The following is a 25,145-nucleotide window of genomic DNA, read 5'->3' on the forward strand; positions in this document are numbered from 1 at the left end:
AGTGTGCTGCAGGATCACACAAATTCTGGATGCATTCCTGCATTGCACAAGTATGAACGGGGACTTACAGGTACATTACAAAAACCGAATGTGACATTTGCCAAACAGTCGCAACAGGCAAATTTCCTGATGCATGCGTGTTAAAATTTACAGGGCTTCACTCACATGAATGTTTGGCAACAGCCACAATCACTGCTTTATAAATAGACTTAACAAAAACCGCAAATAGAACTTACCACTAATCTGAGGTCCAATCAAACATAATCCTGCACAACAAGACAGTACACACTACTTGCAAGCTATGCATATCTACCTCCCCCAACAATACACATTTGCCACCCATAGGGTTGTGTGCAGTTCAGAGGAATGCAGAGAGTGTTACGCTGTGTCACACGACCACAATGTATACAGAGACCAGTGTAGGCTGGTCTGCTGAGATTACTCAACAGGACAGTGCAAACATTTACAATTTCCACAGAGCTTTAACAGTTTATGGAACATGTGCATTATGGGATGACAGTGTGCGGAGGTGGTGAATGGAGATCTTAGGGCAGCTGAACAGAAAAACCATTACCAAAAACGCTTAAAAGCACAATTTCCAGGAAGCCGTTCATGGTTAATGACAATGTTTCTTTCAGACACATGAGGAAGCATGGTAACCACCTACACAAACCAGCCAGGCACACTTGTCATAAATACCAAGCTGGAGAGCATGGGAAAACCCCTGCCACCGACATGAACATCTCAAGCAACTTTGATTGTAAGCTCTAATGAGTAGGGCTCCGATTCCTACTGTATTGTAATGCCTTATGTTGTAAATAGGGTTGTACCGATGCCACTTTTTTTTTTTAAGACCGAGTACAAGTACTGATACGTTTTTCTTCAAGTACTTGACCTGAAGAAAAAAAAATCTGCATCGGCATCTGACAGTTTGATACTGATGGCTGCAACTGATAGATAGCACTGACTGATGGGCACCAAAAGGTGGCTGGCAGCGATAGCTGACACTGACTTGTCTCAATTCACGTAATTATGTAATTGCAAGGAAGGATTTTGCAATGCTCACCACAAATGCTCGGTATTGGGACAACCCTAGCTGTAAAGTGCCACATAAACTCACTATATATACAGTTAGAATATTATACAGTTTTTTTGGACACAGGAACAATTTTAGATTCTCAAGCATTTACCAAAACATTTAAGCTATAGTTATATAATTGATATGGGCTGAAAGTGCACACTCAGGTTTAATTTGAGGGTACATATATCCAAATTGGAAGAAGAGTTTAGGAATTACAGCTCAGACTAGCCAACCCCCATTTTCACAAGGGACCAAAAGTAATTGGACAATTGAATCAAAAGCAGTTTCATGGCCAGGTGTGGCTACTCCATTATTTCTTCATCAATTAAGCAGGTAAGGTCTGGAGTCGATTCTATTACTGGTATTTGCATTTGGAATTTATCGCTGTGAACCTACATCTTATGTTCAAAAAGGAGCTGTCCATGCAAGTGAAAGGCTATTGTAAGGCTTCAAAGCCAAAAACAAAGCCATCAGACCCCTTTCACACAGGCGGTTTCAGGCGCTTTTGGGCTAAAAATAGCACCTGAAAAATGGCTCGCCTACAGTTTGTGTGAAAGCCCAAGTGCAGCATCTTTGGAGAGGTGAACACACCACTCCTTCCCATTGAAATAAATGGCCAGTGCCGCAAAACCAGGAAAATGCACTGCTGCAGCTGGGATTTGCAGGTTGTTTAAATATTTTTTCAGCCGCTAGCAGGGGTTAAAAAGCACCCTGCTAGTGGCTGAAAACCTCTGCAAAACAGTAAAGTACCACTAAAAATGGACTTTTCCTCTGACGCCCCAGTGTGAAAGCAGCCTATAGAGATAGCAGCAACATAAGTGACCAAATCAACAGTTTGGTAGATTGAGGAAAGGACACACAACAGTGGTGGATGATTGCAGGATCGTCTATGGTGAAAAACCCATTCGCAACAGGGGAGGTGTGAAAATTTCAAATGTTTTCATTCCACAAAGGTAAAGGTTATTCATATGAATATCATCGTCTGAAAAATTGATCCATGTGGCCAGCATAAGGTTCGGTTACACACCTATGCAGCTTGCTTTTGATCTGTTTCTACACTGCTTTTTGCTGTGCGTCAAGTACAGTACAGAATGCCCCAAATAGCAAGGTAAAGAAAAAAAAAAAATGAAAAAAAAAGTCTGCCTTTAGAACCACTTCCTGCCCAGGACTACATGTCCCATGAGGCATTGCTCCTCGCACATTCATGAGTGCAGGCACTTACTGACATGTATGGATGTACCGAGCTGTATGTGTACTGTATTTCCCGATATGTAAATGCATGCAGGCCAACTAATCGGCTTTCTGATAGATTACCATTTTCATAATTTATTAATTTCATAAGCGATTAGTTGTTTCAGCCCTACCATGAATGCTATTCACTGGACCCACACTTCCATGAACAGTTATACTACTACTACACCTTATGCAGGCCATACATGGGTCAATTTTTGAAAGAATCTTTCAAAAATCGACCCATCAGAATTTGTTTGTATTTTGCACCATTAGTGGGCTACAGCAACAGCCACTGACTTTGAGTAAATCGGACATATTGGAAGTTTTTGAAATGTGAACAATTTTCTAATCAATATGTGAGAATCAGGTGAGAAATGCAATTCAAAACGAAATGCCCATGTGTAAGAAAATAAAATATAAATTCCAGCCATGAAAATGCTTGTCTGGAGCAACATGAGGTGAAATTGAAGGCTTGGTTGGTCGAATTTTGAAATAGATTATGGCACCATCAAATCACAAGACACACATTTTCTGGTTTTCAAAAGAAAATTCTTTTGAAATTCAACCGTGTATGGCCAGCCTTAGGCTGCAGTCCCTTAGCTACTGTTGCATTGCTGCCCTGCCCCCTTTGGGAGAGTACTAAAGAAAAAAAACACATTTTTGGATTCCACGCATACTAATACTCAATAGTGACCCGACCCATGAAGCATTGCTATGCAAAATACAGGCCTGTTACTCATGAGCATCAAGTCAGATTGCCTTGTTGCAGCAGATGGAATAAAAGGAATTTAAACAGAGCCTGACCCACTAATGGGTAAGACACATGCACCTCCAGCTTAATACAGAGCAGTGCCAGACAGGTGCACAGGGTGTGGTAACCTGTTTCACCAGATCACTCATACATTCTACAGAGTGGAAACAGTGAAAGGGTGCTATGTACATCAGAGACTGAAAACCACCAATACTACAAAGCCTTCAGGCAAAACAGTCTAAGGACCATTAAAAGAAGGAAAAAAAATAAAAAACCCCCCTGAGAAACAGTCAAGTCTGATATAAACATAGAAGGGATTTTAGAAAACTACCTCTGGTTCTTACCTGGCACCTGAGTGCACTTGCTGCAATCTTTAAAGCGGGAGTAAGGCTGGGTTCACACTACTGCGATGCGGGAACGCTGCAAATCTACTGCGGGTTCCCGCATCGCATGCCTCCCGGCAGCAGTTCACACTGCCCTATGCGAACTGCTGGGAGTGTCAGTGAAAAGCTAATGACAACTCCAAATCAGTTCGCATATCGCAGTGCGATCTGCAAACTCGGACAGGAATCGGATAGCATGGTGTGAACACCCATGCGATCCGATTCTGCTGCGGACCAAAAAAGGGTCCTGTGCGAGTTTGGTCCGGATGCGATGCGAATTCAGCCATACTATCTGTATGGCTGAAATCGCATTGCACAGAGATCGCATGTGATTTTCAGTGCGGTGCGAATCACATCCGATCTCGTACACTGCAGCAGTGTGAACCCAGCCTTAACCTGCTGACTTTTTTTTAACACACCTGCAAGGGAAAAGGCATAATGAGCTTGTATGTCCCGCATCCTAGCTCATTATGAAATACCTTAGAACGAGGCGTCAGCATTTCACTCAGGCCACGCCAAGGGAGCTGACATGTTCCCTTGGCGTGTCTTCTGGGTATTGTAGCTCCGGCGCTGTGAGTGGCTAGAGTCACGATGTCGTCACTCCCACATGCATGCGGGAGTTTCCTTCCCGGCAAGGTCTGGCGTCTGCCAGACTTTCAGCCGAGAATCCCCTGTGCACATGCTGCGCTGAAGTCAGCAGCGCACTGCGAGGGGACCATCTCCTAAACCGTACATTTTTAGGAGACTTTTTACCTACAGGTAAACCTTATTAGCCAAGTAGGATGTTCAGCCTTCTTAGAAGATTAGTCTGAGTAATAAAGCACCCCCCTGCATATATCTAGGGGCATAGCATATACTATTGGATGTCATGCACGGGGGGGGGCAGGTTATTAAGCACAATTACAGTTAAGTTATTGCAACTAGTTTTCCCTTGAACGTGTTCAACAGCCCAAACTTCATACCTTTGGCCATCAAAGAATTCTAATCTTTTCTAATCGAGGATAATGCAAGTATGGACAAGTCTCAAACTAAAAAAGGCAGCCAATTGTAGAGTCTGCCGGGAGTTCCGCCGTTTTTTTTTTTTTTTTTTTTTTTTAAAGCCAGCAGCTACAAATACTGCAGCTGCTGACTTTTAAAATAAGGACACTTACCCGCCCAGCGCGCCCGCGACGTCAGCACCCGAAGCAGATCTCTCGATCGTCTCTCGGGTGCTGCCGTCACAATATGGGGTATGGTAAACAGGAAGTGGAGCCTTTCGGCTTCATATCCCGGTTCCCTACTGCGCATGCGCGAGTCACGCTGCGCAATAAGGATGGACCCGCTGCCTCTGGGATCTGTGTGTTTCCCAGCAGGCAGCGGGGGACTTTCGGAAAGGGGTGTGAATCTACGCCCCTTTCCGCAGAGAGCTATCCCGGAAGTGGGTGCAGATACCTGTAATGTACAGGTACCTGCACCCCCCTCCCCCCGAAAGGTGCCAATTGTGGTGCCGGAGGGGGGGGGGGGGGATTCCAATGAGCGGAAGGTCCACTTTAGGGTGGACCTCCGCTTTAATATAAAAGCTGACTATAGGATTATTTTCATAAACGATTAGTCAATAGATTAATAAAAACAATCTGAACTTCAAAAGTTGTGTATAATTATGTAATAGTTTCAAGACAATTTATTCTTGCATATTTATATGCAGTGTTAAAAAAAAAAAAAAAAAAAAATAACACACCCCCTTTATAGTTCAAAAACAGCAGACCATACTATAAGGGCTAAATGTATGCTGTGAGACAGTGAAAGTAATGTATACAGTGCTTTGAAAATTTGCCCCATCTGGATTTCATTTTGCACACTTGTCACATTTAGGCTGGGTTCACACTGCTGCGGGGGGAGATCCGGATGTGATTCGCACAGCAAATCACATCCGATCTCCGTAGCACTGCGAGTTCAGCCATACAGATAGTATGGCTGAACTCGCAGCTGTCCCGCAGCAAACTCGCACAGGACCCTTTTTTGGGTCCGCAACGGAATCGGATCGCATGGGGGTTCACACCATGCGATCCGATTCCTGTGCGAGTCGGCAGATCGCACTGCGATATGCCGACGGATCTGGGGGTGTCATTAACATAACATTGACACCCCCAGCCGTCCGCATAGGGCAGTGTGAACTGCCGGCGGGAGGTGAGCGATGCGGGAAAACGCCGCGGATTCGCGGCGTTCCCGCATCGCAATAGTGTGAACCTAGCCTAAGGCTAGGTTCACACTATTGCGATGCGGGAACGCCGCGAATCCGCGGCGTTTTCCCGCATCGCATACCTCCCGCCGGCAGTTCACACTGCCCTATGCGGACGGCTGGGGGTGTCAATGTTATGTTAATGACACCCCCAGATCCGTCGGCATATCGCAGTGCGATCTGCCGACTCGCACAGGAATCGGATCGCATGGTGTGAACCCCCATGCGATCCGATTCCGTTGCGGACCCAAAAAAGGGTCCTGTGCGAGTTTGCTGCGGGACAGCTGCGAGTTCAGCCATACTATCTGTATGGCTGAACTCGCAGTGCTACGGAGATCGGATGTGATTTGCTGTGCGAATCACATCCGGATCTCCCCCCGCAGCAGTGTGAACCCAGCCTTAAAATGATTCAGGTATCGCCAAAATGATTCGGTAGCGCCATTAGTCTCGCTCTACTTCCAGTGGCCAATCCCCAGACATCCTATTGCTGACAAAATGCGTAGGTTGGGCCTCGATGGTGACATCACATTAGTTTCCGAGACAGTGGATATGCGCACGAACCAGCAAGTAAAGCGAGACTGCATCTGATGCTTAGCCACTCTGCTACATCATTCGGCTATTAGACGATTGCTATTTTGTAAGAGCAAACTTCTCTCATTAAAAAGATCTATTTTACATACTACACCATGGAAGTTCTGCTTTATATTTTGAGTATCCCTCATATCATACAGGAGTTCGAGTGTCCATAGGGTTGAGGGAGACCTTACTTCCCGAGGCTGGGCGAGACCGCTGTGGCATTCGGTGCCTTCTGGTAAGCGGACAATTCACACACACTTCTGGCCCTGATGCGGATGCACATTTTAGAGATCATATCACAGAGGTCACAATTTCTTTGATTTATTTGGGGACTTCATTTGGATGATCTTTGGATTCTACACATTTATCATTTTTTCCTTTGATGGGACTTTGCTTAATTTTTTTTGTCACATTTTTTCACACATTTAGGGCCGGTTCACACAGGGGGCGACACGACTTGCTGTGCCGCGACCTGACAAGTCGCCCCCGTTCTGTACAATGGAACCGTTCTAAGAGGAGCGACTCGAGTCGCTCCGACTCAGAAAAAAGGTTCCTGTACTACTTTTGGGCGACCTCGGGGCGACTTGCATTGACTTCTATACAGAAGTCATTTGCAAGTCGCCGCTGAGGTCGCGGCGAGGCAAGTCGTGTCGCCTCGCATCGCCCCCTGTGTGAACCGAGCCTTACTCATTTATATACGAGTTTGTTAGTGCTGCATCTGTTTTGTTATTGTATGTTTGTTTATTTAGAAGTTTCCATTACTGGACTTTGGTTTCAGCTTCTTAGTTACTCATTCATTTTTATTAAAAACTAAATTTTTTGGTTATAGTGCAGTGTTTGTCCTAGGGCTTTTCAATTTTTTTTCTATGTGAAAAAATGAATGCCCCCTAAACCCAATAACTGCTTTGTGATAACTGGCAATGAGTCTCACATCGCTGTGAAGGAATTATGGATCACTCTGCAGAATGGTTTTAATTCTGCCAATTTGAAGGAAGGGTTTGAGCAAGAATGGCCTGTTTAAGGACATGTCACAGCATCTCAGATTCAAGTCCAGACTGACATGCCAAAAACCTTAACTTTTTGAGCCAGAGGTGGACTTGCTGCCATTTTGGATCATTGTCCTGCTGAATAACCCAAGTGTACTTGCGCTCAAAAAACGGATGGCTGAACACGCTTTAGAATTTTCTAGTAGAGCTCAGAATTCATGGTTCCATCGGTTGTGGCAAGTTGTCCAGGTCCTGAAGCTCCTTGGCAAAATCCTGTATGGGTACATCCTTCCCTCAAGTGACCACAAGAGAGCACGCACTCGCCCGCTGCACAGCAGGGGATCTGATGTGTGTGGCCGGCAGGTACAATCGCCACTATAAACACACAAATCCCTGCGCTGTCAGGGCAGAGGAGACATTGTTCCTACCAAGTAGGAACAATATATCTCCTCACCTAGTAAGTACTATCCCCATATAGTTAGAACATGCTGAGTGAATACAATTTAACCCCTTGATTCCCCCAGTGTTAAACCCCTTCCCTGCCAGTGACATTTACAGCACTGATCGCTGTACAAATGGCAGTCCCAAAAACTGTCAAATCTCTCCGTCGCATAAAAAAAATAAAAAAATCTTTCCCATAGTTTGTAGATGCTATATATTTTTGTGCAAACCAATATATGCCTATTTTTTTTTTTTTTACCAAAGTATATAATCAGCCCAAACCAAAGAAATTGTTTATATTGGGGATATTCTAGCAAAAAGTACATTTTTTTCTCAAAAAAGTGTCACATTTTTACCAGACAAGAAACAAAGTGGGCTGTATAATCTATCTCTCCAAAGTTAACTGCTTGTCAACCAGCGCACGCTGATGTACAGAAGCACAATGGTGCTGGTAGGCAAAAGGTAAACAGCATTTCCTCGTTCTGCCTAGTGACAGGACAGTGATCACTGTTTGTGTTGAAGACTACCCCCTCCGTTAGAATCTTTCCCTATGTGGGTTTAGCTGGGAGGAGAAGGTATTGGGGGTTCAAAAGTGATCAGATATTTAAAGAGGAAGTAAACTCTCCCACTCTGATGCTTCTCTTCATTTAGTCCATTATAAGAAGTCATTATCAGGACTATAGCCACTGTAATCCAGCCCAAATGACATTACTGTTTAAAGAAACAAAAAAAAAAAAAAATAAGCTCGTTTCCAGGGGTTAGGCAGCACCATCTTAACCACTTTCAGACCGGACCAATTTGCTGGTCAAAGACCAGACCACTTTTTGCGATTCGGCACTGCGTCGCTTTAACTGACAATTGCGTGGTCGTGCGACGTGGCTCCCAAACAAAATTAACGTCCTTTTTTTCCCACAAATAGAGCTCTCTTTTGGTGGTATTTGATCACCCCTGCGTTTTTTTTTTTTTGCGCTATAAACAAAAATAGAGCGATAATTTTGAAAAAAAACGCATTATTTTTTACTTTTTGTAATAATAAATATCCCCCAAAAATATATAAAAAAACATTTTTTTCCCTCAGTTTAGGCCGATACGTATTCTTCTACATATTTTTGGTAAAAAAAAAAAAAATTGCAATAAGCGATTACTGATTGGTTTGCGCAAAAGTTATAGCGTTTACAAAATAGGGATAGTTTTATAGCATTTTTATTAATAATTTTTTTATTATTTTTTTTTTTACTAGTAATGGCGGCGATCTGCGATTTTTATTGCGACTGCGACATTGTGGGGGACCCATCGGACATTTTTGGGACCATTGTCATTTATACAGTAATCACTGCTATATAAATGCAGTGATTCCTGTGTAAATGACACTGGCAGTGAAAGGGTTAACCAGTGGGTGGCAGTGTAGGGGTTAAGTGTTCCTAGGGGTGTGTTACTAACTGTGGGGGGGTTGGGCTTTCATTTAGTGTACACTGATCTCTGCTCCAATCACATGGAGCAGAGATCAGCGTCACTAGTTGCTAGGCAGAATGGAAAAAATGTTGTTTATACAGCATTTCCTCCATTCGGCCGCTCCGTGAGACGATCGCGGGGATGCCCGCGGCGATCGAGTCCGCGGGTCCCGCGACCGGACTCACGGGGGTCCCGACCAGCGCGGGAGCGCGCCGCCGGCGGCGCGCTCCCGATGGCACGGCGGCAACGAATATTGGACGTACATGTACGCCAATATGCCTGCCCGTGCCATTCCGTCGACGTACATCGTCGTGCGCTGGTCGGGAAGTGGTTAAGTATTGTTTTCTGAGTCCACAGTGGAGTGCATTTCCACCCTTACATTGAACACTTCCTGTACTGTTAACCAAGCCTCCGTCTCAATCCAACGTTTCAATGGCAACCCTGCTTCCCTGATCATAGCTGACTTGTTTTATTTCATAGTATTTACTTGTGCCAATGTCTAATGCTTCCCTTTGTCAGTCTTAGCTTCAGCAGCATCTCCTCACAAGGGGGCATGTAGGAATGCATCAGTGCCCTGATAACAATAGCGCAAAACAGTGTCACCAATTAGTGCCCACCATAGTAGGCATTGGTGGGCAGTGCCCAGAAGTGTGGCATATTAGTGCCTCATCAGCGAAGGTTAAACATTGCTGAGTTAACAAACTTACTTAAAAAAAAATTCCACTTTCAGAAAGTTTGCTTTTTTTGTAAAAAAGAAACTCAGCAGTGATTAAATACCACTAAAGGTTGAGTGGACACCTGGATGTTCAGGTTCGACTGAACTTTGCAAAAAAGTTAAGTTCGGAACCCGAACCCCATTGAAAGTCAATGGGGACCCAAACTTGGACTAAAATGGCTCTAAAAAAATAAAAATGTAATGGAAAGGGCTAGAGGGCTGCAAAATGTTAAGAGCATGGCAAGTGCTCTACAACAAATATGGAAATAACTTTAAAAAAATATGCTCGAGGCCCCCCTTCTCAGAAGAGGTACAGGAAGTCATTAAGGACCTCAAATCAGGTTCTGCTCCAGGCCTCAATGGTCTCCCTAACCCCTATTACAAGACATTTACCACCACCCTGACTCCACATTTGACCCAATTACTTTTAAACACGAAGATACAGGGAACTCCACTTGATCCTCACCTAAACAGCAGTCATACCGAAACCGGATAAAAACCCCGGAAGAAGCCAGTAATTATAGACCCATCTCCCTCATCAATAGAGACTTAAAAATCCTTACCAAACTCCTTGCAAATAGTCTAGCTTCCTTCATTAACTGATATGTTTGTAAGGATCAAGTGGGACTCATCCCAGGCAGACAGGGCCCTGATCAGATGAGCCAGACAGTCTCCATCCTCCAGACAAACTGGCCAAGAGGTCCAAAACAATCAGGCATGTCTTTACCACTGGACTTTTGGTCTCCTGGCCATACATCTTTACAATCCTTGAACGTTGGGGCTTTGACAACACATTTATGGGCCCGATTCAAGCTCTTTATACAAATCCTAAAGCCTATATTAGGCTTCAAGGCTACTACTCCAAACCAATACATGTAGCCAAAGGCACCAGACAAAGCTGTCCTTAATCTCTGCTAATCTTTGCGATAGCAATTGAGACACTCGTAATCTCCATTCGCCAGGGCCCCAAAATACAAGGCATTCAATGAGGCTCTCAGGTTCACAAATGTGGCCTGTTTGAAGATGACTAACACTGATTCCCATCTTAGGGAAAAAGACACATGGTCATTTGTCCCCCTTATGTTCACACCTAGGGGGGTCAGTGGTTAATTTCCTCCTCTTGGGCACAGCTAGTTCCCATTGGGGGTGTTCAGGGAGGAGGGACACCTGTGACCATTAACAGGAATGCCAACCCTTCACTCTAACACTACCATGTCTATGATTTTACATTTTATATCTGATGTGTTGCACTCAATTCATCTTGTTGTGCTGCCTGTACGTTTTGACTGAAATCAAATATTCTGAATGCCACTTTCAAAACTTATTCTTGTTGTGATACAAAATAATACTTTGAAGTTTTTCTCATCTTGACCTAGGTGAAAGCGGTCCATATGGAGTAGGAGGTTGAGATGGCGGTGGATGTGGCACTGTAGGTGGAAGCGGCGGTGGTGGAAGGAAGGAAGGAGGTAACCAACACTGGTTTTTGTTTAATGTTTTTTTAAATTGGGGTACAACCCAAAAGAGTGAGAAAGATCAAAAATACCAGCGTGCACTTGTACTCATGCATCTTACGATCACACTTCAGTGAGGGAATTGAGGGTACGTTGTGCTGGTAAATGGGATCCAGCAGCATGGCCACCCAGTAATCAGCACCAGTTAGAATGTGGGCAACACGGCGGTTGTTGCAGCATGTAACTGCTCATGTGTGCCAGGCTGCCCAGAGGAAACGAAAAGCTGTCCTCTGTGGGAGGTGTATCTGTGTCCTCTGTATCCCCCCCCCCCAGCCATGCACCGGTCTGGGTGCCACCCTGTGAACATGGTTCCTCCTCCACCTTGTTATCCTCCAGAACTGTGCCCTTGTTGGACAACTACCTGGCGTTTGTTGGTGCAGGAACCCACCCTTGGAGCCACTTGTGAATGACTGCCCTGAAAGCCTTTGAAATGATCCCTCTTCCATCATCACCCGAAGCATTTTTTCAAGGAGGCATAGAACTGGGATAGTAACACTGAGAACGGCACTGGCCATGTTGGTGGAGTACTCAAAACAGCACAACAAGGCACAGGTCTAACATGGAGGCCCAGTTATTGGTGCTGTTCCACAGAGTGACTCACGTGTGCATGCTGCAGCTGAAACTCCACTATCGCCTGCTGCTCACAGTCTGGCTAGCATGTGCAAGGTGGAGTTTCACCTTGTGGGCACATCCCATATGAGGCCGTAAGCAGGAAGGCCGAAGTTGCGCTGCAGCGCTGACTTGCAAGCAGCAGGATGACAATGCCGAAAGTGCAGGCCGTCTGTGCACACTTTCTGCAGCAGCTCTGGCATATGGGGGTAAATTTTTAAAGGAACCTCTGGACCACCAAGTTCAGCACATGTGCCAGGCAAGGGATGTGCGTCAAACCAGATGGGCGAAATCTCTGCAGCTCTAGGCCTATTGCACACCACCAGGCTGGGCTTGAGGCACACTGCCAACCACTCATCGGTCTGTTCCATGTCCCTCCACAACTCCTGCGCGGTGTGGGGTTTTTCTACCAAACAGGAACGTTTTAAACCTGCCTGCTGTCGTTACCCCTGGCTGCACTGAAGGCGTTACGTTGACTGGATGGGGAGGCAATAGAGGATGAGGAAGCAGAGTAGGGGGGGGGAGTTAACAGGAGGCAAGCTGAAGCGCCTGGCAATCCTTGTGGTGGAAGGACATGCGCCAAACTGCTATCTGCCTCAGGCCCAGCCGCCACTGCATTTACCTAGTGTGCCATTAGGGAGATATAGCATCTCTGACCATGCCTACTGGTCCACGTATCCATAGTTAGGTGGACCTTGCCACAGATGGCGTTGCGCAGTGTACACCTAATTTTGTCACCCACTTGGTTGTGCAGGAAAGGGATGGCTTGCCTAGAAAAGTAGCGGTGGCTGGGCACAACGTACTGCGGGCTAGCCAATGCCATCAGGCTTTTAAAACTCTGCGTCTCCAGACAGAATGACAGCAAAAGGCCAGGAATTTTGAAATGCTGGCATTGAGGGCCAAGGGCGTACATCCTCTTCCACTCCAGTGTTAAGGAGATAGAGAGCTCAACGCTTCCATGGGACATTGTCGAGATGGTTGGTGACCCAGGTGGTAGTGTTGCTGGCAGATCCTCTTGGTTGGCAGGTGCCACTGTCACTACAGAGGTGGATGAAGAGGCCAAGACTGCAGCAGAAGAGGAAGCAGGAGCCAGACAGCTCTTTGTTTTTGAGGAGTCTACTTCACTGCAGCTTGTGCTTTGCACTTAGATGCCTGGTCATGCAGGTTGTGCTCAGGTTGAGAACGTTTATGCCTCGCTTCAGGCTCTGATTGCACAGCATGCAAACCACTCGTCTCTTGTCATCGGCACATTGTCTGAAGAACTGCTACGCTAGGGAACTCCTTGGACCTGACTTTGGCGTGCTCGGTCCCTTGCTGCATTGAGCAGTAGCAGGCGTACTGTCTAGGGGACGGACGCTCCGCTTTTGCGCCCTGCTCCCTCTTCTGCTGTGCTGGTGGCTCTGTGCAACCACCGCCTCTTCCTCTGAACTACACAGGTCACCTGAATTAAAGTTGATTCCATGTGGGGGGGGGGGGGGGGGTGGAGGCCCTCATCCTCCACCCAGTCTTCACCCCTGCCCACCTTGTCAGTCCGCACAATTGTGAAAGCAGCAGCAGTTGGCACCTGTGTTTCATCATCATCCGAGACGTGCTGCGATGGGCCTCCCATGTACTCATCTTCAATCATAAGTGGTTGGGCATCAGTGCACTCAATCTCTTCCACTTCTGGAAGAGGGCGAGGTGAAAGACTGATGGACATCAGCTGCCGGTGCCAACTCTGATCTTTCAGCAGTAGACTGGGTGGGAGACAATGAAGGAACTGGAGGCACTGTCAGCAACCCAATCTACTATCGCATGTACTTGTCCTGACCTCAACATTCGTAGAGCCGCATCCAAATACCGCTGCAGGCTCTGTCACCTACTCGCACCTGAGGAAGGCGTTTCACTTGTGCGTGTAGCTGGCACAGATAGACCACATCCTCTCCCTGCAACAGGAGTTCCACCAGCAGCACCACAACCGGGGCCACGGCCCTTATTTGACGTTCTACTCACGTTTCTGAAATTTAGGATCTTGCCCTAAATGGGTGTTTTTTGAATAGCACAATAGAACAGTATCTAAAGTGTATCTCACATATATGCAGGAAACACTGCAAAATATTTGTTTTTGCCCTAAAGGGGCATTTTTAGAATAGCGCAACAGTATTTAACCACTTCAGATCCGCGCTATTGCCAAATGACGGCATTAGCGCGGACCTACATTTTCAGGACTACGTCTATTGACGTCGTCCTGGTTACGAGCGGCCTGCGCGCCCCCTGAGGGGCGCGCGCGGCGCGCTCTGTGATCGGCGAGTCCGTGAGACTCGCCTGATCACCGATCCGTGTAAGGGGTCGATCCCGACCCCTTATCACGTGATCAGCTGTCAGCCAATGACAGCTGATCATGTGATAGAACGGAGCCGGTAATCGGCTATTATTCCTCCTCGCGCTGACAGCGCGAGGAGAGAAAAAAAAAAGCCGATCACCGGCGGCCGTGATCGGGACATCAGTCCCGATCACGGCCATCAATACAAGGGACCACCTGCCACCTGCCTGTGCCCACCTGCCTCCCGCAGTGCCATCCTGAAGTAAAATAAAAGAAAAAGTAAGTGCCCCCCGTCAGTGCCCATAGTGCCCACAGTGCCACCCCACAGTGCCACCCAATCTGCCTCAAAGGTGCTGCACCCCAGTGCCGCCCATCAGTGCCCAGCAGTGCCGCCCATCAGTGCCGCCCATCAGTGCCCAGCAGTGCCACCTATCAGTGCCCATCAGTCCCATCTATCTGTGGTACCTATCAGTGCCCATCCGTGCCACCCATCCGTGCCACTTATCCGTGCCACCCATCCGTGCCATCTTATCTGTGCCCATCTTTGCCCATCAGTGCCGCCTTATCTGTGCCTATTAGTGCCGCCTTAACTATGCCCATCAGTGCCCACCAATGCAGCCCATCAGTGCCCACCAATGCAGCCCATCAGTGCCCACCAATGCAGCCCATCAGTGCCCACCAATGCAGCCCATCAGTGCCCACCAATGCAGCCCATCAGTGCCCACCAATGCAGCCCATCAGTGCCCACCAATGCAGCCCATCAGTGCCCACCAATGCAGCCCATCAGTGCCCACCAATGCAGCCCATCAGTGCCCACCAATGCAGCCCATCAGTGCCCACCAATGCAGCCCATCAGTGCCCACCAATGCAGCCCATCAGTGCCCACCAATGCAGCCCATCAGTGCCCACCAATGCAGCCCATCAGTGCCCACCAATGCAGCCCATCAGTGCCCACCAATGCAGCCCATCAGTGCCCACCAATGCAGCCCATCAGTGCCCACCAATGCAGCCCATCAGTGCCCACCAATGCAGCCCATCAGTGCCCACCAATGCAGCCCATCAGTGCCCACCAATGCAGCCCATCAGTGCCCACCAATGCAGCCCATCAGTGCCCACCAATGCAGCCCATCAGTGCCCACCAATGCAGCCCATCAGTGCCCACCAATGCAGCCCATCAGTGCCCACCAATGCAGCCCATCAGTGCCCACCAATGCAGCCCATCAGTGCCCACCAATGCAGCCCATCAGTGCCCACCAATGCAGCCCATCAGTGCCCACCAATGCAGCCCATCAGTGCCCACCAATGCAGCCCATCAGTGCCCACCAATGCAGCCCATCAGTGCCCACCAATGCAGCCCATCAGTGCCCACCAATGCAGCCCATCAGTGCCCACCAATGCAGCCCATCAGTGCCCACCAATGCAGCCCATCAGTGCCCACCAATGCAGCCCATCAGTGCCGCCTAATCAGCGCACTTCAATGAAGGAGAAAAATGACCCGTTTGCAAAATTTTATAACAAACTATTAAAACATGATTTTTTTTTTTTTTTTTTGCATCTTTTTTTGTTTGTTTAGCAAAAAATAAAACTCCGAGCTGTAACTAAATACCACCAAAAGAAAGCTCTATTTGTGGGAAAAAAATGATAAAAATTTCATTTGGGTACAGTGTTGTATGCCCGCGCAATTGTCACTCAAAGTGCATCAGCGCTGAAAGCTGAAAATTGGTCTGGGACTGAGGGGGGTTTAAGTGCCCAGTAAGCAAGTGGTTAAAGGGTGTATACCAGATATGCAGAAAATGCTATAAAAACAAAATTGTCCCAAGTTATTTTTTTGAATAGCACAACAGTGTAAAAAAAAAAAAAAAAAAAAAATTTTTTTTATATATATTAAATGGCTATTTTTAGAATAGCAGAATATAGCAACAGTATCAAGGTAGATCTATCTAAAGCAGAGTGACATGCACCTCTAGCTTTTATAGAGGCTGGGTCACATGCTGTACTGGCCAATCACAGCCATGCCATTAGTAGGTATGGCTGTGATGGCTTCTAAGAGCACACACGTTAAATTAATGTTATTTGGCTGACCTGCAGCTGTTAAAAAGGTGCCAATACCGAACATACAGTAAATTGTTCGGGGGGCCCAAAAGTCCCATACGAACTTTACAGTTCAGGTTCGCTCAACCCTAAATACCACCAAAAGAAAGCTCTGTGTGAAGATAATGATAAAAAACATTTGTTTGGGTACAGTAGCACGACCGGGCAATTGTCAAAAGTGCAACAGCGCTGAAAGCTGAAAAAATGACTGGTAGCCAAGTGGTTAATACCATCCTCACTGGCCAAAATTTGCCCCCATGTGCAATCTAAAAAAAAAATGCCTACCTTTGCAACCTGTTTAACAGATGGCTTGCATGAGTGCTCATATCTACATAACCACATCTTGTGTTCTGGTCCTTGTATTTACATAGCACTGGACAATTGGAGGTAAGCTTTTTATCACATGATAAAACTCACATCTTAGAGTGAAGACACCATTGTCTAATCAGGTGTGAGCTCATCAGGGGGCCCCATTAGACTACAGGCCACACTGCCCATACACTGTATGAATTTAAAGTGGTAGTAAACTCGCTATTTTTTTTATTTTATTTTTTAACACCTGCAAAGCAAAAGGCATAATGAGCTAGTATGCACCGCATACTAGCCCATTATGAAATACTTACCTTAGAACGAGGCCCCGACATCTATCACGATCCACGCCGAGGGAGCCGATATGCTCCCTCGGCGTTTCTTCCGGGTATCACGGCTCCGGCGCTGTGAGTGGCCGGAGCCGTGACATCGTCACTCCCGCGCATGCGCGCGGGAGATTTCTTTCCGGCCGCTGCCGGATTTTCAGGCCGAGAATCCCCTCGTGCGCATGCGCCGCTGCAGTCAGTGGCGCATAACGAGGGGAACCTGTACGGTTTAGGAGATATTTTTTTTTTACCTACAGGTAAGCCTTATTATAGGCTTTCCTGTAGGTAAAAGTTACAAAAAAGGGTATACAACCACTTTAATCTGGCTCCTGATGAATCAATGGTACCATACCTCTGCCCCTCAGCAGTCATTGGTTGCTGGGGCAACAGGCAGCTAATATTTATAGTTCCCAGAGGTGTATAGGTTTTAGAATTTATCTTTAGGTTATTAGCGGTGTTTCATTTTTGGATATTTATAAATAGGTTTAATTTATATGTAGCACCATGGTCCTACAAGATGCATCTCTTTTTACTGTATGCCCTTGTGTAGAATGATAAAACTTATCTGCTTCCTCTGTACTCCCACTTCTGTGCAAGGGCACCGCTGGGATAAGTTTACAGCACCTCCCCTGCTGCCTTCTGGAAGATACAGTTCCCAGAAGACAGTGGGACCATTCAAATAAAGTGCAGCAAGACTGACGCATGTGTAGTAAGAAACCCGCAAGCAAGGATGCTGGCGCATGCACCCAGAGCCGATGGATGGGTCAGCTTAGAGTACCAACATACGGGCTCTCTATAGAGGAAAGTGTTCTATATATTAAAAGTCAGCAGCTACAGTATTTGTAGCGGCTGACTTAATTTTTTTAATCCAGGCTGGAACTCCACTTTAAGGGGGCACCCAATGTAATGAATTACTCTAGTAGGGGCACAGCCAATTTAAATTTACAGAGATTTACCAGAGTGTGCAGAGGAAACAGGATCAAAAGTGTGGCTCATGCAAAAAAGGAAAAAGAAAAATATAAAACCCACACACAATCTTTCATGTTACAGACACAATTCGGACCTCGGCCTAAAGAGCTTGTGGTTGGACCTCCTTGAATTTTGATTCAGTACCCCCGATATAAAGTATTTTGCCTATTTCTTATGGGGCTGGAGAAGTAAACAATGGACTACTATCCAGAGATCCCATTCACAGATAACTGAATTAGGAGAATAGACAGCATGGCTGTTGGGCAGAGAGACAGCAACACCGAGTTATAAAATCTGGACGATCCAGGGACAAGCAGCCTATGAATCAGGCAAATAGGGAGGGGAGTCGAGGAATGTGGCCATGTTTTATGAAACATCTTAAATAGTTGCATTTCCATTGATTTTGGTGGGCTATTCAATATGTGTCCAGTATGGCACATAGGTGTGAAAAGACCTCAGCAGCCTGTAAAGCTTTAGTAATAGAATCACTTTGGACAGTGGCATACTGATCAGAAAATGTTTTTTAAACGGATCTAAAGATTGGTACTAAATCTTGTTTACGTGCCTAACTATACAAAAAGACCCAATGAACCACCAAGAGCTACACCTAGAGCACTCAGGAGACCAGGGCCAATACACAGATATCAGAAGCTTTGTCAGGCCTGGGCAAAGTCTGGAGCTCTTTATGGAAAAGAGCCTAGTACACAGGGGGGCCCTACTTTCAGAACAATTGTTCAATAAGCCAAGAGTCGAGTACACAGCTTTCAAAAGCCGATCACAAGTTTGGGTTTGTCCCTTTGGATAATTTTGCTTAACGGAGAACTAACACACACACACACACACACACTTTCAATCAGTACAGTAGTCCAAAAAAATGTAAAATAAAGAGGGGGAGGAGAGACAAAGGCCATGCATGCGCAGGAACGAAACACATGAAGTCATCCCTGGAAGTTGTATTCCGTCTTACAAAACTTTCATAACCTAGTTTTCGTTATGAGATTACCATGGAGGAGAAATAAAAAACCCCAGACAGACAATCATTCGTCTGATGTTCTCCGCCTGTGTACCAGGCTTAACAGCCACACACAGCTATCAGACCTCTGCCCTCCATGGACCTAAGGGCAGCCACCAACAATCATTCTTTAGAATGGAGGTAAGCAGGACACAACCCCCAACTTCCTATGACAGAAAACTGGATCCATACAAAAAGTACTCCCCAACCATGATTGGTGATGACTGAAGGAACATCTGCAGTCTATACAATCAATTTCCAAGCAAACCATTACCTGCTGAGTTGATGGAAATGGTTTGCTTTCCATGGGTCAGCTATGGCAACAACTTCCACCCAGTTTGATTGGCCATTCGCCCCATTATCAGATTTGCACATGGGAGGGAGCGGGGGTAGAGGAAACAGGCCAGATTTGCCCATATGGAATCATCAGTGCCTGAAGTTAGGTTAAACCTGAACCCTGGCCTTCACTGTGGGTACATATAGTGCAGGACAACATTGATCCCTCAGGAAAATACCACAGCCCCTCAAAAAAACAGGAGAACAGATAGCACAATCCTTAGAAAGCCCACAAGGGCCCTTCTTACCCCCTCCCCCACACCAAGGAGGCCACTTTGCAGTCCAAGATCAGCAGGATCCTACAGAAAGCTACCTTGTCCTCCCAATTCTGTAGAAACCATAGGAACTTCCAGGTAAACTATGAATCATCAGGCCCTTCTTACTCCAAGACTGTGGGCCTAAGTGGTTCCATTCACTGCAGCACCAGAAGCCTTTTCAAGATCCTTCCCCCACCCCCCCCTACACAAAGAAAACATGGAGCCCAAACAGAAGTAGAAAGACCACAGGAGACTTCTATGTAACTCCAGATTCCCTGGGCCCCTCCAACCCCCCCACTGTGCCCCTCAATAGACTGCATGGAACCCTGTCTGAATCCCTCACGTATATAGCCCGCCTCCCTCCACAGGCCTCAGAGCACACCTAGGGGGCCCCATAACCCAGTAAGCCCCTCAACCATAACCAGGGGACCTGTACTCTTCAAGGGGCCACAGCAGCTACCCGGTACAGCCTACAATAACAAGGGGGGAGTCCGCCTCACACTATAGTATCGGAACACCTCGGTGACCTCACACCCACTATCTTTCCCGGATAAGACCCCTAGTCCAGCACTCACCGTCTACTTCCAAGGCCCAGCCGGTCACAGCTGCATATCTCTCCCCTGCAGGCCGCACTCAGGCCGCTCCGGAGACTCCCAGGGGCTCTTTAAATACGATCTATAAATACTCCGGCCGCTCTGCCTGACGTCACCGCCAATCCACGTCGTCTATTGGCCAGCGGGAGGGAGCTCTGCTCCGAATGCTACACCCCTCTGCATCGGCGACCCAACCCGCTGAGCGGCAAGCCACGCCTTCTAACACAGCCGAGAGGGAGCGCTTGCACTATAACAGGTACCAGAGAGCGCCGAAGGCGTTTGCGAGGTGAGGCGGGAGCGAGCAAAAGTGAGCATGCGTACTGCGAAGGACGAAACTCGCTTGTGGGAAGAGTCGATGTTGACCATAGTTACTAATAACAGTGTCACTTATTAGGGGGCCTAAAACGAACCAGTAAAAGAAGTACGACCTGTCAGAGGTCATTGTCATTGAAGTGTAGTAAAGAGGATGTGTAACCAGTGAGAGTAAGAGAAAACGTGACTGGCGTGTGAGTGAGGTGCAGCGTTGTGCATATAGGATGACACGTTTTCTTTAAACCAAACCTGAAACCTTTAGTGGTGCACAGCAACATTTTAATTACCATACACTATATGATTGTATCAGACCTGGGACACCTTTGGGCGCTCCAAAGAGAATAGTAATGTAAAAAACATAGTGCCTCCTCAACTTCCGTCAGGCCCTGTTCCGAGCTACATTCTTGTCCATCTGAAACCCGGACACCTGATTCAAAACCCGGACTATCCGTGTGAATCCTGGACATGTGCCAACTCTAGTTGTGTGGTAGGCAGGGTATATATTTGCAGACATCTCAAGTCTCCCGGAAGAGACTCCCGAATTTCTGCAGCGGCTCCCGCCCACACCCGCAAGCGACTCCCGATCTCCCGGGAATGATCGTGCGGCGGGGATCAGCTGTGATCACCGATCTCCTTTGTATAGATTTTTAGCTATCAGCCACTTCTCCTTCTCTCCCTCCCGCAGCTGTCAACTAAAAAGCTATACGGGGAGATCAGTGATCACAGCTGTCCCTCCAGCCACACCGATCATCCCCATCTGCTCTGTGTACTCCTCCTGGGCCACCTCCATGTCCTTCTCCACCCTCGTTTTCCTCCGACCTCCTCCATGTCCTTCTCCGCCCCCGTTCGCCTCCGACCTCCTCCATGTCCTTCTCCGTCCTTGTTCTCCTCCGACCTCCTCCATGTCCTTCTCCGCCCCTGCTCTCCTCCAGGCCCCCTCCATGTATTTCTCCAACCCCTTTCTCCTCCAATCCCCTCCATATACTTCTCCACCCCGTTCTCCTCCGGCCCCCTCCATGTCCTTCTCCACCCCCGTTCTCCTCCAGCCCCCTCCATGTATTTCTCCACCCCCTTTCTCCTCCAACCCCCTCCACCCCCTTTCTCCTCCGACCCCCTCCATATACTTGTCCACCCCCATTCTCCAGGACCCACCATGTCCTTCTCCACCCCCGTTCTCCTCCGGCCCCCTCTATGTCCTTCTCCACCCCCGTTCTCCTCCTGCGCCCTCCATGTCCTTCTCCACCCCCGTTCTCCTCCGCCCCCGCTATGTCCTTCTCCACCCCCGTTCTCCTCCGGCACCCTCCATGTCCTTCTCCACCCCGTTCTCCTCCAGCCCCCTCCATGTACTTCTCCAACCCAGTCCTCCTTCGGCCCGCTCCATGTACTTCTCCAACCCCGTTCTCCTCCGGCCCCCTCTATGTCCTTCTCCACCCCATTCTCCTCCAGCCCCCTCCATGTACTTCTCCACTCCTGTTCTCCTCCGGCCCCCTCCATGTCCTTCTCCAGCCCCATTCTCCTCCAGCCCCCTCCATGTCCTTCTCCACCCCAGTTCTCCTCTGGCCTCCTGCATGTCCTTCTCCAGCCCCATTCTCCTCCTACACCCTCCATGTCCTTCTCCACCCCCGTTCTCCCCCGGCCCCCTCCATGTCCTTCTCCATCCCGGTTCTCCTCCGGGCCCCTTCCATGTCCCTCTTCCCCCCCTGTTCTTCTCCGGCCCCCTCCATGTCCTTCTCCACCCCCGTTCTTCTCCGGCCCCCTCCATGTCCTTCTCCACCCCCGTTCTTCTCCGGCCCCCTCCATGTCCTTCTCCACCCCCGTTCTCCTTCGTCCCCCTCCATGACCTTCTCCGCTCCCCCTCCCCCTCTGGCCCCTCTCGTCCCCTGCAGCCAGCTCCCTTCCTCTCCTCTCCCACCGGCTGCGGGGGGAACTAGTTAATGGACACAGTGAGCAGGATCGCTCCTGTGTTCTGTGATAACTGAGCAGAGTAAACTGTGTTTACTCTGCTCAGTTTATGAATGGACAGGAGCCTCTGACTCCTATTCATTCATCTTTAGTGCAGAGAAAGGGACTGGGAAATCTGTGTCCTCAGTCCCTTTGTCTGTCTCAAAGGGGAGATGTCAGGGGTCTGTTTAGACCCCTGACATCTCACCAAAGCCCCCCAAAAAATATAGAAAAAAAACTACTGATACCACTCTCCCTTGCCCTACCAACACTGTCCACTGCCCCAACCCCTTCCCCCCAAAAAGCTTTGTGAAAAAAAAATTAAAAACAAATTAAATTGTAAAAAAAAGCAATTACTAAAAATAAAATAAAAACTTCTGACACCGTCCACATACCCCCCCCACCCTCACCCCCTTCGCCAGAAACACTGTGAAAAAATATTGAAAAAGTGATTTAAATCATATTTTGCCACAGGGGGTGGGGCTCGTTTGCGGGTGCGAATCGCCACCTCCCTGAAATGAGTTTCTGCAGGTTGGAATGTCTGTATTTGCCAGCAGACCAAGGATCTACATACAATCACCATCCAAGGGTTTTTATTGCAGATGGATCACATCACAAAGACAAGTGCAATGTATTGGAAGTCATGCATGACCCCTTTGTCAGGCATGTGCCCTTTGGACCAGTGGTTCTCAACCTCGATCCTCAAGTAACCCCAAAAAGCCATGTTTTCAGGTTTTCCTTTACTTTGTACAGCTGCTTTAACCAGTTAACGACTGCGCTATAGCCGAATGACAGCTACAGCGCATACATTGACGTCCTCCCCTTGGGGTGCACACCCGGGAGTATCCGGGACCTCTGTCAGCGGCCGTTTACCACGTGATTGCTCCGTCAAAACAAACCGGCATCATGTCTGATTCCTCTCTTCCCTCTCTGTACCGATCAGTACAGTGTGAGCGGAGAGGGGAGAAAATGGGTGCAGCAGCCCTGTGGGCTGGATGTGTAGTGCCCACAGAGCCAATATGTGACAATTCCTTCCTCATCCAGCCATCCATCCATGCTCAGTCATCCTATCTACAGGTATCCCCATCCATAATCAGCAATACTCAGCCATCCATCCTCATCAATATTTATCCATCCATACTCAGCCATCCTTCCATACTCAGGCATCCATCCACGCTCAGCAATACTCATCCATCTATGCTCAGCCATCCCATCCACCCCCATCCATACCCAGCCATACCCAGTCATACCCAGCCATATCCAGCCGAACCCAGCCATACTCATTCATGCTCAGTCATCCCATCCGTACTCAGCCATTCCTATCCATGGCTCATCCATCCCCATTCATGCTCATCCATGCCACTAGAGTGCCTCACAAAAGTGTAACAGGTAGTCAAATTAGATTTGAAACTTATGCCCCTAGAACAACTGATGGTGCTCCTTGCATGTTGAGCCTCTGTATGTGGCCAGGCTGTGTAAAAGTCTCCCACATGTGGTATCTTCATACTCAGGAGGAGTAGGAGAATCTATTTTGGGTTGTAATTTTTGATATGTACATGCTATGTGTTAGAAATATTGTATAAATTGACAGCTTTGTGTAAAAAAAAAAATGCGTTTTAATTTTCTTTACACATTAACCAAAAAACTTGTAGAAAAAAATGACATGTTTAAAAGACTCATTATGCCTCATAGATTATACATTGGGTTGTTTTCTTTCCAAAATGGGGTCATTTTGGAGTCGGTTCCATTTTCCTGGTGCTCCAGGGCCTTCAAAAGTGTAATGCCGCGTACACACGACCGGACTTTCCAGCAGACTAGGTCCGACGGAATCAGTCCGTCAGACAATCCGATCGTGTGTGGGCTAATCCCAACAGACTTAGAAATAGAACATGTTTCAAATTTGTCCAACGGACTCAATTCCTATCAGGAAAACCGTTCGTCTGTATGCTGGTCTGACGGACCAAATACAATGCAAGGGAAGCTATTGGCTACTGGCTATTGAACTTCCCCTTTTAGTTCCGTCTTACGTCATCAAGGTTGAAAACAAACAGACTTTCAAACAGACTTAGTCAGTTCGTGTGCTGCCAAGTCCGTTCCTTCGGAAAGTCCGTTGGAACTCTACCGAAAGTCCGTCGGGAAGACCTTCGGACCTAGTCTGCCAGAAAGTCCTGTTGTGTGTACGTGGCATAATGCCCTGTACACATGGTCAGACTTTCCGACGGAAAATGTGCGATCAGATCATGTTGTCGGAAAATCCGATCGTGTGTGGGCTCCATCGGACTTTTTCCGTCGGAATTTCCGACACACAAAGTTTGAGAGCTGGATCTCAAATTTTCAGACAACAAAATCCGATCGCGTAAATTCCAATTGTGTGTAGACAAGTCCGAGGCACAAAGTGCCACGCATGCTCAGGATAAACTACGAGACGGAAGCACTCGGTCTGGTAAAACTAGCGTTCGTAATGGATATAGCACATTTGTCACACTGCAATGTTAAAAATAGTTTAATGCAGAGCATTCTCTTTTTCTTTATAATGCTAAAAGAATGAAGATGTGTTGCTGCTCATATTCACACAAACTTCTTTCTTTATTATTTTTCATGATTTCACGAATATAATATTTTTCTTTGTCAGATCTCCCGAATAATTATTTTAGTTTTATGTTTTAATATTTTTAAGTATTTTGTGGTTGTTTTTTTATTCAAAATCTCCATTAATTAATTTTTTTAGGTTATCTCCATAA

At 47.3% G+C, this 25,145-nt stretch overlaps 1 protein-coding gene across 3 annotated transcripts in view; it reads right to left on the reverse strand.

The window, feature by feature from the left end:
* The window catches only part of LOC143960304 (GTPase KRas), a 113,370-nt gene extending 93,088 nt beyond the window's left edge, over positions 1–20,282 (reverse strand). For 2 of the 3 annotated variants that reach the window (XM_077468743.1, XM_077468742.1), the window contains exon 1: positions 20,134–20,281. The gene's annotated coding sequence lies outside the window, so the exon portion shown is untranslated. Of the gene's footprint in view, positions 1–20,133 lie in introns of all 3 variants that reach the window. The other variant, XM_077468740.1, reaches the window with a different exon arrangement.
* Positions 20,283–25,145: the final 4,863 nt, after the last annotated feature.

Source organism: Lithobates pipiens, unplaced genomic scaffold, assembly GCF_037356315.1.
Source record: "Lithobates pipiens isolate NorthernLeopardFrog02 unplaced genomic scaffold, aLitPip1_a1.2 Scaffold_8, whole genome shotgun sequence".
NCBI classification, from domain to species: domain Eukaryota; kingdom Metazoa; phylum Chordata; class Amphibia; order Anura; family Ranidae; genus Lithobates; species Lithobates pipiens.